We start from the raw sequence: 14,158 nt of genomic DNA, 5'->3' as shown, positions 1-14,158 counted from the left end.
CAAAATGACCTGCGAGTGGCCAGTCATGAATGTGCTATAAATAGCTATATGTGCTATAAAGAGCTCCGGCTATTGGGTGGTATAGAAATGTAATAAATAAATAAATAATAAATAAATAAAGGAGCCCTCTTCGTCTATCCATCCATTCATCCATGCAAAAAGGTGCTTTTATGGGAGGCATTCCAATATATCTCTCCAAAGGCCTTTAATTACGAAAATATTACCTCTTCAGTCCTGTTTGCTACCACTGGGATGTGTCATTTCAAGGGTGTCTACTCTAAGTAGGACTAATGTTAAATTCAAGCTATTGTTTCCTTTGCCAGCTATTGCTTCAGTGCCATTTCTTGCTTTATTTTTCCTTTCTTCCTGTATCAGTCACCAGTTCTGGCTCTTTCTTCACAGAATCTCACAAACGCTTGATGCTCTCTCCCTCCCTCTCTCTCTCTCTCTCTCTCTCTCTCTCTCTCTCTCTCTCTCCCCCTCTCAAACAAAAATCGAGCTATCTTTTCTAAGGGAAGCTGCTGTCTGTTTGCATTTTGTTTTCCTTGTGGTGTTTCGCTTTGCTCTGTTTTTTCTAGTCCCCATACTGCCGCTTCAGACTAATGCCTGACATGTGGAATAATAGGCATTCTCATTGCCCATTGTTTTTAAATTGAGTGGAAAAAATGTCGGCCCATGTCGCTACCTCAATCTGTGGTAGAGCATTAAGTTTTTTGCCTTTAGTTGTGCTGGCATGGGGGATGGGGGAGTAGGGGTGCATGAATCTCTTGCATTCCGAGCACATAGCAGCAGGCAGGTAGTTGCATGGAGAACTGGCAAAGAAAATTGGTTGAGATTGTATCACACTGTGGCACTTTAAGCTCCATCACACCGGGGGTTAACACGCTCCCTACCTTCGCTTCTCCACCAGTGTTTTTGTTCCTCAGTTACTTCCTGTTTTCAAAAGAGGAAGTACACAACGAGCACGAGGCCCATTGAGTCCGCTGTTCTAATGGTGCTGCTTCTCCTGCACACAGGAGAGAGCAGCAATTCCGAATTTAAAAAAACATCGGACTTAATGAGGGCATTTTTTGTCGCACAAGGAAGGCCAGAAGGGGGGAAGGCACGCAGAAGGCAGACAATGTCATGTGAGGGACCTGAGCAAACTCCGTGAGTGCCCAGTAATGAGTGTGCAATAAAACGCTTGTCGGATGGAGCTTTTTGTTTGTCTGGACTTTGATCATCTTATTAATTAACTTGCTTTTTTCCTTAGGCACAGAAAGGGTATTTAATAAATCAACATCATTGGAAAAGTCTAGTTTTGGGGATAGAAGAAACAATGAATTCCAGGCTGTGGGGTGTGTGTGTGTGTGTGGCACTGGAAAAGACCAATTAATTTGGGAGTAGTGTCGGGAAAGACGAGCAATTAATTCTGTGGGGGAGATAGAAGAGACACACAGGATTTCCAAAATTGGGGGCTTGGGGAAAACAGCAATTCATTTCAAGCTGCAGGTATAGGGGGAATTGGGAAAATGAGCCACTAATTTGGAGGCGGGTCTAAAGAAGGAGCAATCATTTTTTAGGTGGAGGTGGGAAAGAGGAGCAAATGAATTGAGTTTGTGCTTATGGATGTGAATGAGAGACTATGGAGGTGGAAATTAATTTCATGGAAGCAGAACAGCAGAAGTGACTAAGTTTTCAAATGTGGGGGTTGTAATACAGGTTTGTAATATTATGAACTGTATTTAGAAAGTGGGTGGAGATCTTCTTCCCCCACTTCCCAGATAATACCAGAAATCTGGGTCATATGTCCAATAAATGGCTACCATGGTGGACATGGCTAGTCACAATACACATTTCCAAAGAGGCAAACTGGTGAGATGAAAAGAAAACTTCCACCAGTATCTAAGTACAAGGCAGGGATGGGTTCTGGGCTCCAAAACATAAAATCACCCTGTCGAACTCAAATAAAGATGGCAGATGAAGGCAGTGCTTTGCTTTGCAACATGTCAACCTCCTAGTTATTTATTTTTTAAAAAAATATATACCTTAAGAAATCAAATTAAAGTGGTTGGAGACCCCAAGTCTAAAATGTCTTGTTGTACCATTAGAACACTTATTCCCATCTTCATCTATCCTCCTCTCTCAAGGTGCTGCACAGCTATAAGATTCTAAGCCCCATCACATCTAGTCAAATGCGCAGCTCCCTTCGCTTCTTCTGACACCGCCCCCACGTCGCTTCCCGAAAACAGGAAGTAATTAGCCCCATTCAGTCCGGTAGGAGAGAGCAGCAACCGGACTTAATGAAGGGTTTTTTTGTGGCACAATAACGGCCAGAAGGGGTAGAAGACGGGTGAGAGGCAGACAACATCATGTGAGTAATTCACGAGTGCCCAGTTACAAGCATGCAGTAAAATGCCAATTCTGTTGCACAGGCAGCCCCCGCTTGCACAGCAGTGACTTAGCACTTCCAGGAGCAACCCAAAATGTGAAGAAACACTTGATTCTAGAGTGGGATGGGTCAGCAGAGCTTGTGTAAGGGAGTTCTGCCGACCTGTCCTGACCCCAGAAACAAGTGTTTCTGCTCATTTCGGGGCTAATCTCTGTTGCATAAGTGGTGGGTCCCACCTATGCAACAGAATTGGCAGGATCTACCACTTGGCAGAAGGAAATTGGGATGGGCACAAGCCCGTTGGATACTGCCCATTGACTCTACCTTAAAAAATTAAAACAAGTATTTTGAGGGTTAGCTAATAAGCTAGTAAAAGGCATTTTGCATATGCTCAGAGGCAATATTATACACTACAAAATAAAGTGGTCTATTTGGTTCTTGACAGATTCAATCATGCTTTTGAAAAGAATGCTACTTGATATTGTTTTCACAGGGAATAAGCCAACTATGCAGAGTAGACCCATTTAAATGAATAGGACTTCAGTTAAGTTCATTTTGATGGGTCTAAGCTACATAGAACTAACACTGGATACTACCCATAGTTCCCATGTTAAAAGCTCTTTCTAATTTGGTAAAAGTTCTGATCAATAAGGCTGGTGGTATATTGCTATCCTTTTGAGTTATGCAGAACTCCTTCATTATCAAGAATTGAATTCTTCTGGTGGGTGAGTGTCATCGCAACCTCTTGTAGTTGTTTCCAGAACATAGATTTACAAAGGTCAAATTATGTTTATCTGGACAGGGGAAATTATGAGCTTTTCTACACGAGGCTGTTAATTCAGTGTATCTTCTTTCAGTTTTGCCACATGATTGTGATCTGAGTTCTACGCAAGGAGCTTTTCCTTCCCTTCTTTTTTGCTCCATAACCTCTAGGTGGCACTGTGCTATAGAAGAATAACACCATTACACAAGAAGAAAAATATGTGTTCTTCTGTGAATATGCTTTCACACAAAAAATATTCAATTTTCTCCACTCTAAAAACAAAACAAAACGAGTTTCAAAAGCAGGTTGTTTTTAATATACCTGTTGGTGGAGGAGTCTGCTGTAGTATTCAAAGCTGATACAGTAAGAAGGTTCACCTGCTCATTTCTGCTGCAGATCCACCTGCTGCTTAAAGGCACAAGAATAGGGGATAGAAGGGGAACTCAGAGGTTCTCTTCGTCTGGTGTTGATATGGCTGCATCCCAAAGTTATACAGCCATTTCATGTCTCGCCAGGAATGACATCCAGTTCTTCCAATTTACATTTTTATAACCATGTAGCCAATCTTCCTGTACAAGAGCTTGGCAAAAGCTTTGCTTTGCGCTGCCAATGTTCATCACTGAATTCTATAACAAAGCTCACCTAAATTTGTCAGTGGCCACTATGGTTGCCAACTTTTCTTTCCTGGTGGGGCTCCGTTGCTTTTTACAGCTGTTTAACAGGTGCAATATTGGTCAACATGGAGATGAAGGGGTAGAAAACACTGCACATGTTAAAACTCTGTCATGTTAAAACAACAACAACAACAACAACAACAACAACAACAACAGTTTTAATTGGCAGAATGGCCCTTTAGAATGTTTTCACTCCAGTTTGATTCAAAGTGTTCCCATGGCTTGTGCCTTCACACACATCAAAGGCTGAAAGTGGTGACAAGGGAGCACATATGCCCTTTCCCTGTTCACGCTATCTAAATAAAGATTAATTCCTCTCGCCCTTATGCCAGATATTAATTAAGAGATAATATCTGATGACATTCAAGCAGGGCTCCCTAGGGCCATTTTTTGCTGTCGCCTTTTAAGGGCGCAGTTCCTGACTGTCATTTTGGGGAAATCACAAACACACACAAGCTACTCAAACTAACTGGATTCCCACTTTCCTGATCTAAATAAACTATAAGAAGTTTCTTCTATTAAGACATTTCTTCTATTATTATTATTATTATTATTATTATTATTATTATTATTATTATTATTATTATTATTTCTTCTCTTATTTCATCAGGTGAGAGGATTGTATCCTGTCTGAAAAGCCCCACGGAGGAGGAGAATTGAGCAAACTAATGCATTTTCCGTAGACACATTAGCATTGCTTACTAAGGGTCCCTTCATAATTACTGATGAAGCTGACCACCTGGAATCCATTCACAGAAGCAGCCAACTGTGGTATTTTCCAATTTCTGAATTCCCTGGCATACATCTGCCACCATTATTCCAGCACTATCTTGAATCTGACATCAATGCTGTGTTTTGTAATGCCTTGTGTAGTAGCATTTCTCTTGGGTACTATCGCTGTCCCTCTCAAAGCATGCTTTTATAATAAGGTGCAAAGTGGTGAATAATGAATGTGGTGAGGTTATTCAACTTGGGGCTTAAAAGATGTGATTAAATATACCCAAAATGTAAATATTGACCGAGAGCAAAGAAGGGAAGATGGCATGCTGATGTGGTTTTTATCAAGGGTTGGCATGGATACATGAAGGACAGTGTGAGGAATCATAAAATCTGGCAGAGACTTTTCTTATGTTTAATGCCTACAAGAAACTAGTAAATATTCACCTGCTTGGTGATGGTGGGTAAGAACCTAAGAAGTGCCCTGATGCTGGATCAGACCCAGGGTCCATCTAGTCCAGCACTCTGTTCACATAGTGGCCAACCAGCCATCGGCCAGGGATGAACAAGCAGGACATGGTGCAACAGCACCCTCCCACCCATGTTCCCCAGCAACTGGCGCACACAGGCTTACTGCCTCGAATACTAGAGATAGTACACAACCATCAGGGCTAGTAGCCATTGATAGCCTTCACCTCCAGGAATTTATCCAACCTCCTTTTAAAACCATCCAAATTGGTGGCCATCACTACATCCTGTTGTAGTGAGTTCCATAATTTAACTATGTACTGTGTGAAGAAGTGCTTCCTTTTATTTGTCCTGGATCTCCCACCAGTCAGCTTCATGGGATGACCCTGGGTTCTAGTATTTTGAGAGAGGGAGAAAAATGTCTCCCTATCCACATTCTCCACACCATGCATAGTTTTGTACACCTCTATCATGTCTCCCCTTAGCCTACTTTTTTCCAAGCTAAACAGTCACAGCTGTTGTAACCCTCCCTCATAGGAGAGATGCTCCAGCCCCTTAATCACTTTAGTTGCCCTTTTCTGCACTTTTTCCAGCTCTATAATATCCTTTTTTAGGTGTGGTGACCAGAACTGTACACAGTATTCTAAGCATGGTCACACCATAGATTTGTATAAGGGCAATGTGATACTGGCTGTTTTATTCTTAATTCTTAATTCCTTTTTTTAATAATGCCTAACATGGAGTTTGCCTTCTTTACAGCGGTCGCAAACTGGGCGGACATTTTCATCGAGCTGTCCACCACAATTCCAAAATCTCTTTCTTGTTCTATTACCACCAGCTCAGATCCAATTAGGTTATACCTGAAGTTCGGGTTTTTTGCCCAACGTGCATCACTGCTTACATTGAACTGCATCTGCCATTTGGACGCCCACTCTCCCAGCTTGGAGAGATCCCTTTGGAGCTCTTCACAATCCCTTTGTGTTTTAACTACCTTAAATAATTTGGTGTCATTGGTAAACTTGGCCACTTCACTGCTCACTCCTAATTGCAGATCATTTATGAACAAGTTGAAAAGAATTGGTCCCAATACTGATCCCTGTGTGACCCCACTATTTACTTCCCTCCATTGAGAGAATTGACCATTTATTCCTACTCTCTGATTTCTGTTCTTTAACCAGTTACTAATCCATAAGAGGTCCTCCCCTCTTATTCCATGACTACTAAGTTTGTTCAGGAGTCTTTGGTGGGGGACTTTATCAAAAGCCTTTTGGAAGTCCAAGTAAACAATGTCCACTGGATCACCCCTGTCTACATGTTTGTTGACACTCTCAAAGAATTCTAGTAGATTAGTGAGACAGGACTTGCCTTTGCAACAGCCAAGTTGATTCTTCTTCAGCAGGACCTGCCCTTCTATATGCTTACTAATTTTGTCTTTAATAATGTAACTATGTGAGCAGGGCCAGACCCATCTTTTTTCTGCCTGAGGCAAAGAACAAGATGGTACCCCCCCCCATTCCATATACAAAAACCAATTTGGAAAGGTAATGGAATCTTGCTACAATGCTGGCATTGGGACCGCATCCTCCATTACATCTGAAGACAGCATGCTTGTTTAAGGGTTGCATGGCAGCTTTCTCTCCTCCAACACCAGCTACCACCTCCCAACATCTGCTGACTAAGGTGGCTGCTTCACTCTGCCTAATGGCAGGGCCAGCACTGTATGTAACTGGGGGCAGAGGGGGGTTCAGTGTCCCTCATTTGTGCACTGATCTTTCTGTTACTATTGGACCACACCCCTTTTTTCTCTATAATTGGGCAAATTCCATTTAAAACACATGGCACTAGCACTAGCACTATTTTATCCAGTTTGGCCCTGAAAGGGGTGCGGGCTTTCATGTGAAAGACTTAGATTTCATAGTGGACAAGTCAGGGGAACCATTACAGGGCTCTGAATAATCTAGTAAGCCTTTAGGGTGACCAAGGAGGACAGGGCTCCTGTATCTTTAACAGTTGTATTGAAAAGGGAATTTCTGCAGGTGTCATTTGTATATATGGAGAACCTGATGAAATTCCCTCTTCATCAAACCAGTTAAAGCTGCAGGTGCCCTGCCCTCTTGAAATCTGGTCACTCTAGTATAGCTCCTGCAGCTCTAACTGCTGTGATGAAGAGGGAATTTCACCAGGTTCTCCATATATACACATGACACCTGCTGAAATTTCCTTTTCTATGCAACTGTTAAAGATACAGGAGCCCTGTCCTTTTCATATGGTCACCCTACGTAAGCCTACTTCAGTGTAGGTGGTCATATTCCCATGCACTGATGCAAAGAAGCATACAATTGTCTCTGTCATTTAATTCTCCATTTTACCAGGAAGGTCTGTTTAAAAGTGGCCCATTTGGATTCGTTTGGGTATCAGGCAGATAATTTTGTTCCTAAAACAGGAAAGGTACAATCCTATGCATGTTTAGGCAGAAACAAATGCCTACAACTCCCAGCATGCCTCAGCCAGCCAGTTGGGGCATGCTGGGAGTTGTGGGCCTTTTTCCCCTGTCTAAACTTGCATAGGATTGTGCCCTTAGTCAACTAAGTACACAAATTGAAAGGCACTAAATATTTGCATCGGGTTTTCTTTTCCTTAGGAGAATTAGTATAGAAAACAGTGCAATCCTATATATGCCTACTCAGAAGTGAGTCCCCTTGAGTTCAAAGGGACTTACTCCCAAGTAAATGTGTCTAGGATTGCAGTCTTATTAACTCAATTTTTGCTTTAGGGAGTTACTTTCTAGAACTGTTCATGAGATTGTAGCTCTTTTTTATTTATTAGACTAATCCCTTGAGACTTGGGATGGTGGAGGAAAGATAAATGGATTCTGGGAAGCTACAGCACAAACTGTCAGCAAATAAAATTGCAACTTATCGGAGGAAAGTCCCGCAATGTGTGATCTTATGTTGTTCAAAGCCTCAAATGAAAGAATTTTGCCCCTCTTTACTGCTGCAACATACCGTCATTGGAACTATTGGCCTGTCATTTGGGGATGTCTCTTCTTATTAAACATCTCAGCTCAAAGGAGAAAGGCTGCTGTGAAGCCTCCGCTTCCTAAGCCTGTTTGTTTGTTTGTTACATTTGTATCCCATCTTTTCCTCCAAGGAACCCAAAGTGGCATACATGATTCTTATCCTCCCCATTTTATACTCACCACAACCCTGTGAGGTAGTTAGGCTGAGAGTCAGTGACTGGCCCAAAGTAGGGTGACCATATGAAAAGGAGGACAGGTCTCCTGTATCTTTAACAGTTGTATAGAAAAGGGAATTTCAGCAGGTGTCATTTCTATGCATGCAGCACCTGGTGAAATTCCCCCTTCATCACAACAGTTAAAGCTGCAAGAGCTGTACTAGAGTGACCAGGTATAAAAGAGGACAGGAGCCCTGTCCTCCTTTCCCTATGGTCTTCCTAGCCCAAAGTCACCCAGTGAGCTTCATGGTTGAATGAGGATTCGAACCCCAGATGCTTGACTCCTAGTCCAACACTCTAACCACTATACCAAACTGGCTCATTTCTCTCTGCAGAATTCCTACTGCTAACAAGCCCTATCTGAAGCTTGTTCAATCGGAGGCTTGTGACAAATGGCCATTTCAAATTAATTGATTCAACCTTTAAAACTCCTTCATCCTCTCTTTGAGTAATATGTACAACACGTAGGACCTGCAACAAAATGTTGCAGTGTGGAGTTCTCCTGTTCAGTGTTCCAGCCGATCAGCATGTTTCCCTTCTTCCAGGTTACTCCATTCCATTCTGCTTCGGTTTTCTCGTCTTCCTGTCCAGGCAGTTACTCTTGCATACAGTTCACACACACACACACACACACACACACACACACACACACACACACACACACACACACATTTTTTAAAATTTGTACCTCTGTGAACCTCTGGATTCCCCCAAGTCTACCGATCTCTCTCACTTGTTCACGGCTGGTGTCGTTTTAGCTACATGAGGATAAGCACTCCAGGATGAGTTTGCTGCTTAGTATATTTACTACTTTTTACCTTCCCTCCCAGTTTAATTGCAGATCTTCTCTTTCTTTGACTGGGGAATAAACTGAGCTACACTGGCCAATAATTGAGTCTAGCAATATTAGATATTAAACTAAGTGCTAAGACACTGAAAGGCATCAGTGCATTTTCAGCTAGGGAAAAGCAGCGGAGAGAGATACTGTGTTTTGAAACAATGCCAGCTGTGCTCATTGTTAAGAAGTAGAATAATAATAAAAAGGATGAGAACCTTCCTTCACCCTTCTTATGAAAAACATCTGCAGAACCGGTTTGCAGAAGGGTGGAGCATGTCACAAGTGACAATAGCCTCAAAAGGCCTATTTAAGTTTTGAAGTGGGGGGTGGGAATGCTTGTTTAAGATGAAGGGGAAGGAATTGTATTTAGATGTTCTGACATTTCATAAATGAATTGGGGGTAGGGTGGGGAGGAGAAAACAGCTAAAAACAATTCCAAACAATTTAAATGCTTTCCTAGTGATTGGGAAAATCCTAGCAAAAATGTCCTATTACAAAGAGGTGATTCACTGTGTCCAAGCAAATAGATACCTGTGACTAAGGGCTTCTCAACATTAAAGCAAAAATCCCACGCATTACCAGGCTTTCTTCTTGTGGAGTCTTTCTGGGATTACGATGAGCACATTACATATGCTTCCCCCTTTCCTTCCTCCCTTTCTTGGGTGTTTTCTTTGTGGGGAAGTTCCATATGTTCCATTTATAGAGCCAGCAAATGATGCTGCAACATTCAATAACATTGCACTATCCTGGAAATACACCAGGGCCAGTTCTACACCAAGCAGGATATAAAACTATGGAAGAGGCATGAAAGCAGTATATAAGAGGCAGGAGCCACACTACTGCTTTATAGCAGTAGTGAAGTGTTGGGGGTCAATGACACGTACCATATACTGCTTTCATACTGCTTTTATAGTGCTATATTCTGCTTGCTGTGGATCCTGCCTCATGTACCACTTTTATACCACACTCATAGTGCTATATCCTGCTTGGTGTAGATCTGGCCCAGATCTTTGATGGCAGTGTATATTTCTTACTGCATTTTTGACAAGTTAAGTCATGGTGGAATAAAGCTAAAAAATGGTAGGAGAGGTGCTGGAGGATGACAATGTTGTGAAAAGGACACACAAACTTCAGTGAGTAACCAATCTTGATTGCACTACATAACCTCCATATGAAGGAGTCCTGAGTGATGGATGATGCATTTCAGGACTGTACAGCAGCCTTCTCAGGGCTGGCACCCTTCAGATGTTTCAGACTTACAACTCCAGAATTCCTGATCATTAGCCATACTGGCTGGGGCTGATGGCAGTTGTAGACTAAAACATCTGGAGGGTGTCCGGTTGGAGAAGGTTGCTTTATAGGATCAGAGGCTAAATGGGGGAGGGTGTGTGGATTCCAACTCTTCAATTGCTCATCTAAACTCCAGAGCATACTCATTCCCCCAAGATGCCCCACAGATAGTTCAAGAACTATATCAAACCTGGAGCTGGCATAGTGAATGTCTTTCCTGTTAGTGTCGATGGGATGGGAACAAACCATTTGTGTGTTGAGAACTGAAAGAGGTCACCTCTTATCCCACATTGGCAACATTGAACCTCCAAAGCATAGAGGAAGTGGCATTGGCTGTTCCAAGTATTCTCCCTCCCACCTCCATAGTATTGTTGTAGATTGTTGTCCCAGCATTTTTGACCATGGGACATACTGACTTGCAATGATGGGAGTTGTAGTCCAACACCTTTGGAGGTCAGCAGGTTGGGGAAGGGCTGCTGTAAACAAAAAAGGAGAACTAGGTGGCCCTAAGATAGATAGATAGATAGATAGATAGATAGATAGATAGATAGATAGATAGATAGATAGATAGACTAACAGCACAATAATTTCAAAACATATTTAGAGCTAAATGTTTCAACTTCTACCTTTCTCAGTAGCTGATGATGAGGGTGGAAGCTGAAATGTTTAGCTCTAAATTTATTTTGAAATTACTCTGTTGTTTGTCTTTCTTTCTTTCTTACATATTTTAACTTAAGACTGACTGCATCCACAGTGGATCCAGAGCCTCCTTGATGCTTTGTTATTGCTTCACACCAAGCTTTAACTTCAGACCAATATCCTCTGATTTTTTTAATCATGATTTTAAATTATATGACATAAAGCTAAACAGTTATCTAGTAAATGGTATTTGTAATGTATTGTTTATTGCATCTGTATGTACTCTTCTTCTAAAGAGCTCAGAGCAATATATGGTAACCAGATGGTCTCCTATTCAGGCAGCTTCCAGACCTAGACAAGCTTAGCTTCATCAGTAAATCTGTGTGTTATGCTTTGAGATGATATTACATGCCTCTATTAACAAGAGTATCCACATGCAACTATATGTAGGCTTTACCTGGTACCCACACATCCAGGGATTATCTCCACCCATGGTGTCCCATATCAGTATTTAGTAGACAACTGACTGAATTTGTAACAAAATATTCAGGATTCCAATCACTCCATTCCCATCACTCCATTGCCCTTCCCCCAGTTTGCATTCCATGCCCACGGAGCATGCTCAATCCTCATTTGGGTTGTTTTGGGGTATCCTCCCCCAAGAGGAGAAGTACGAAGCACAAACATTGTGGTTTTCCTGAGTCTGCTGCCGCCTCCCTCTTGTGCATGGTTGATTCTGCTTTAATAATAATAATAATAATAATAATAATAATAATAATAATAATAATAATAATAATAATAATTTCTTACCCGCCTCTCCCTTTGGATCGAGGCGGGGAACGACATTAGAACAGGAATCAATACATCTTAAAAATTCATGATTTAACTTTGATCTGGATAGGCCTGCCGGAAAAGGCTAGTCTTTAAAGCTGCCTTAAAATCACACAGAGAGTTAATTTTACGAATCTCCTCCGGCAGGCCATTCCACAATCTGGGGGCGACAGAAGAAAAGGTCCTCTGGGAAACTGATGTCAGCCTAGTTTTAGCTGACTGAAGTAAGTTCACCCCAGAGGACCTGAGTGTGCGGGGCGGACTATATGGGAGAAGGCGATCCCGCAGGTAACCTGGACCCAAACCATTTAGGGCTTTAAAGGTAATGACCAACACTTTGTACTTTGCCCGGAAACTAATTGGCAGCCAGTGGAGTGATTTTAATGTTGGGGTAATATGCTCACCCCTAGATGTACTGGTGACCAACCTGACTGCCATATTTTGAGCTAGTTGAAGTTTCCGAACTAGGTACAATGGTAGCCCTATGTAGAGTGCATTGCAGAAGTCAAGCCTTGAGGTTACCAGCGTGTGCACTACTGTCTTTAGGTCTTCTGACTCTAAGAAGGGGTGCAGCTGGCGTAACAGCCGAAGCTGATAGTAGGCACTCCTGGCTGTCGCATCTATTTGGGCTGTCATTTGGAGCGACGGATCCAGGAGCACCCCCAAACTGCGAACACAGCCTTTCAGGGGGAGTGTAGCCCCATCCAGAACTGGCTTTGACTATGGAAGTACAGGCGCTTGGAGAACTGAGTTCATTATTAGTGATATCGGATAGTGTTGACTTATATAGTATGTTATCCTAATATTTACAATAAGGGCAGATACAATAATAGTCTTGGTAGCTGCCTCACCTTGCTAGCTGCCTTCACTTAGGGATGCATGAATTTTTTTAAAATCCTCCATTTTTACAAATCAGCATTTCTCAGATTGTCAGGTGCCTTTCATTCTGTCATCCGCTCAATGGTGGAATTGGATTTTCTTCAGCTTTCCCAATTTGTGCTAATGTACGTTTGCACAAATTATCATTTGTGAAAATACAAATCCCCCCAAAATGGGTATTTTCAAGCTTTAGCTGTCATGACTAGGCCTGTTCCCCTTAGGCTGGAGGAAGGAGTTTCAGGCAATCAATCAAAATCAGATTCTGAAGCAGAAGAGACGGTGCCAGGAACATACCAGCCTATATGGGGAGTGGGGGAGGTGACTCTCACGGGCTCTTCACTAGCTGGGAATGAACCTTTGCCAGACCTTATCTCTGAAAACGTTAACAACACACAGTCTGTGGGAAATCAGTATTCTTACGAGGGGGAGGGCACTGCAAGGCTTTTTGTCATTGTTGTTGCTGATCACTAGGAAATTATAGAACTGGTCTAAAACCATTCCACTTGTTCTCATTGTTTTTGGAATTAATGGTGCAGCACTGCAGTAGGGCATCTGACCACATGGAAACAGCAAACAGGCACAGCAAGAGAAACATGTGAATCTTTCCTAATTGTCTTTCACTTATGTTTATGTCCTCCCTTCCTTTCAGAGTCCAGGACTTGAGACATGTGAACACAGTAACTAGAGAAAATCATGGATTCTATGGGAGACTATCGGCTCCACTGCTTCAAATCCAGCATTGAAAAGTGACGTCTAAGATAAGGAACTGCACATTTTACAACCAAAAACAAGTTGTGCACTTTCAAATACCAAATGTCCTGTGCCGGATGTAATATAGCAAAAGTATACTATTAGAGCTCTGTTAGAAAGTGATGAGATCAGGAAAGTAATTAAATTAGCACATTAGGCTGATTTTATTTGATAGTTGGGATCACAGTGCAAACATTTGTACAGCATTTTTTTATTATTAAAAATGCAGTCCTTTGTTAATTCATCTGGTATGAATTTTAATACCAGCAATCCTAGTGGATTCATATTATTATTTTTGGCTCATGTGGCTGTCATATGCTCTTTACCTAGATGTTGTGTTGCGATGAAGCATTGATTACTAGATACTATAAACTGACACATTTCCTTTGATTACATGTGTGCTTTTCTAAGCTGTCACCATAAAACCTTTCCTCGGATATCAAACAACTGTACATCAAAAAGATTATATCAGCATTTTTGTAACGAATTCATAGCCAGATGGAATCCAGTCTATCTGCTAAAATATTCTGTTATCATAACAATAAAAGTGTGATTTCTTTGCATACTCAAAGACCCATCTGTCATGTAGAAATTGGGGGGGGGGGGCAGGAGAGAAGTATAGAATGAAAGAACTGCATTTCTGGAAGGCCACAATGAGTTCATCTAGGTTTTCTCTTCAGCAGAGAATGTGCAACAGTAGACAT

Source organism: Elgaria multicarinata, chromosome 1, assembly GCF_023053635.1.
Source record: "Elgaria multicarinata webbii isolate HBS135686 ecotype San Diego chromosome 1, rElgMul1.1.pri, whole genome shotgun sequence".
NCBI lineage: Eukaryota > Metazoa > Chordata > Lepidosauria > Squamata > Anguidae > Elgaria > Elgaria multicarinata.
This window is presented reverse-complemented; position numbering follows the sequence as displayed.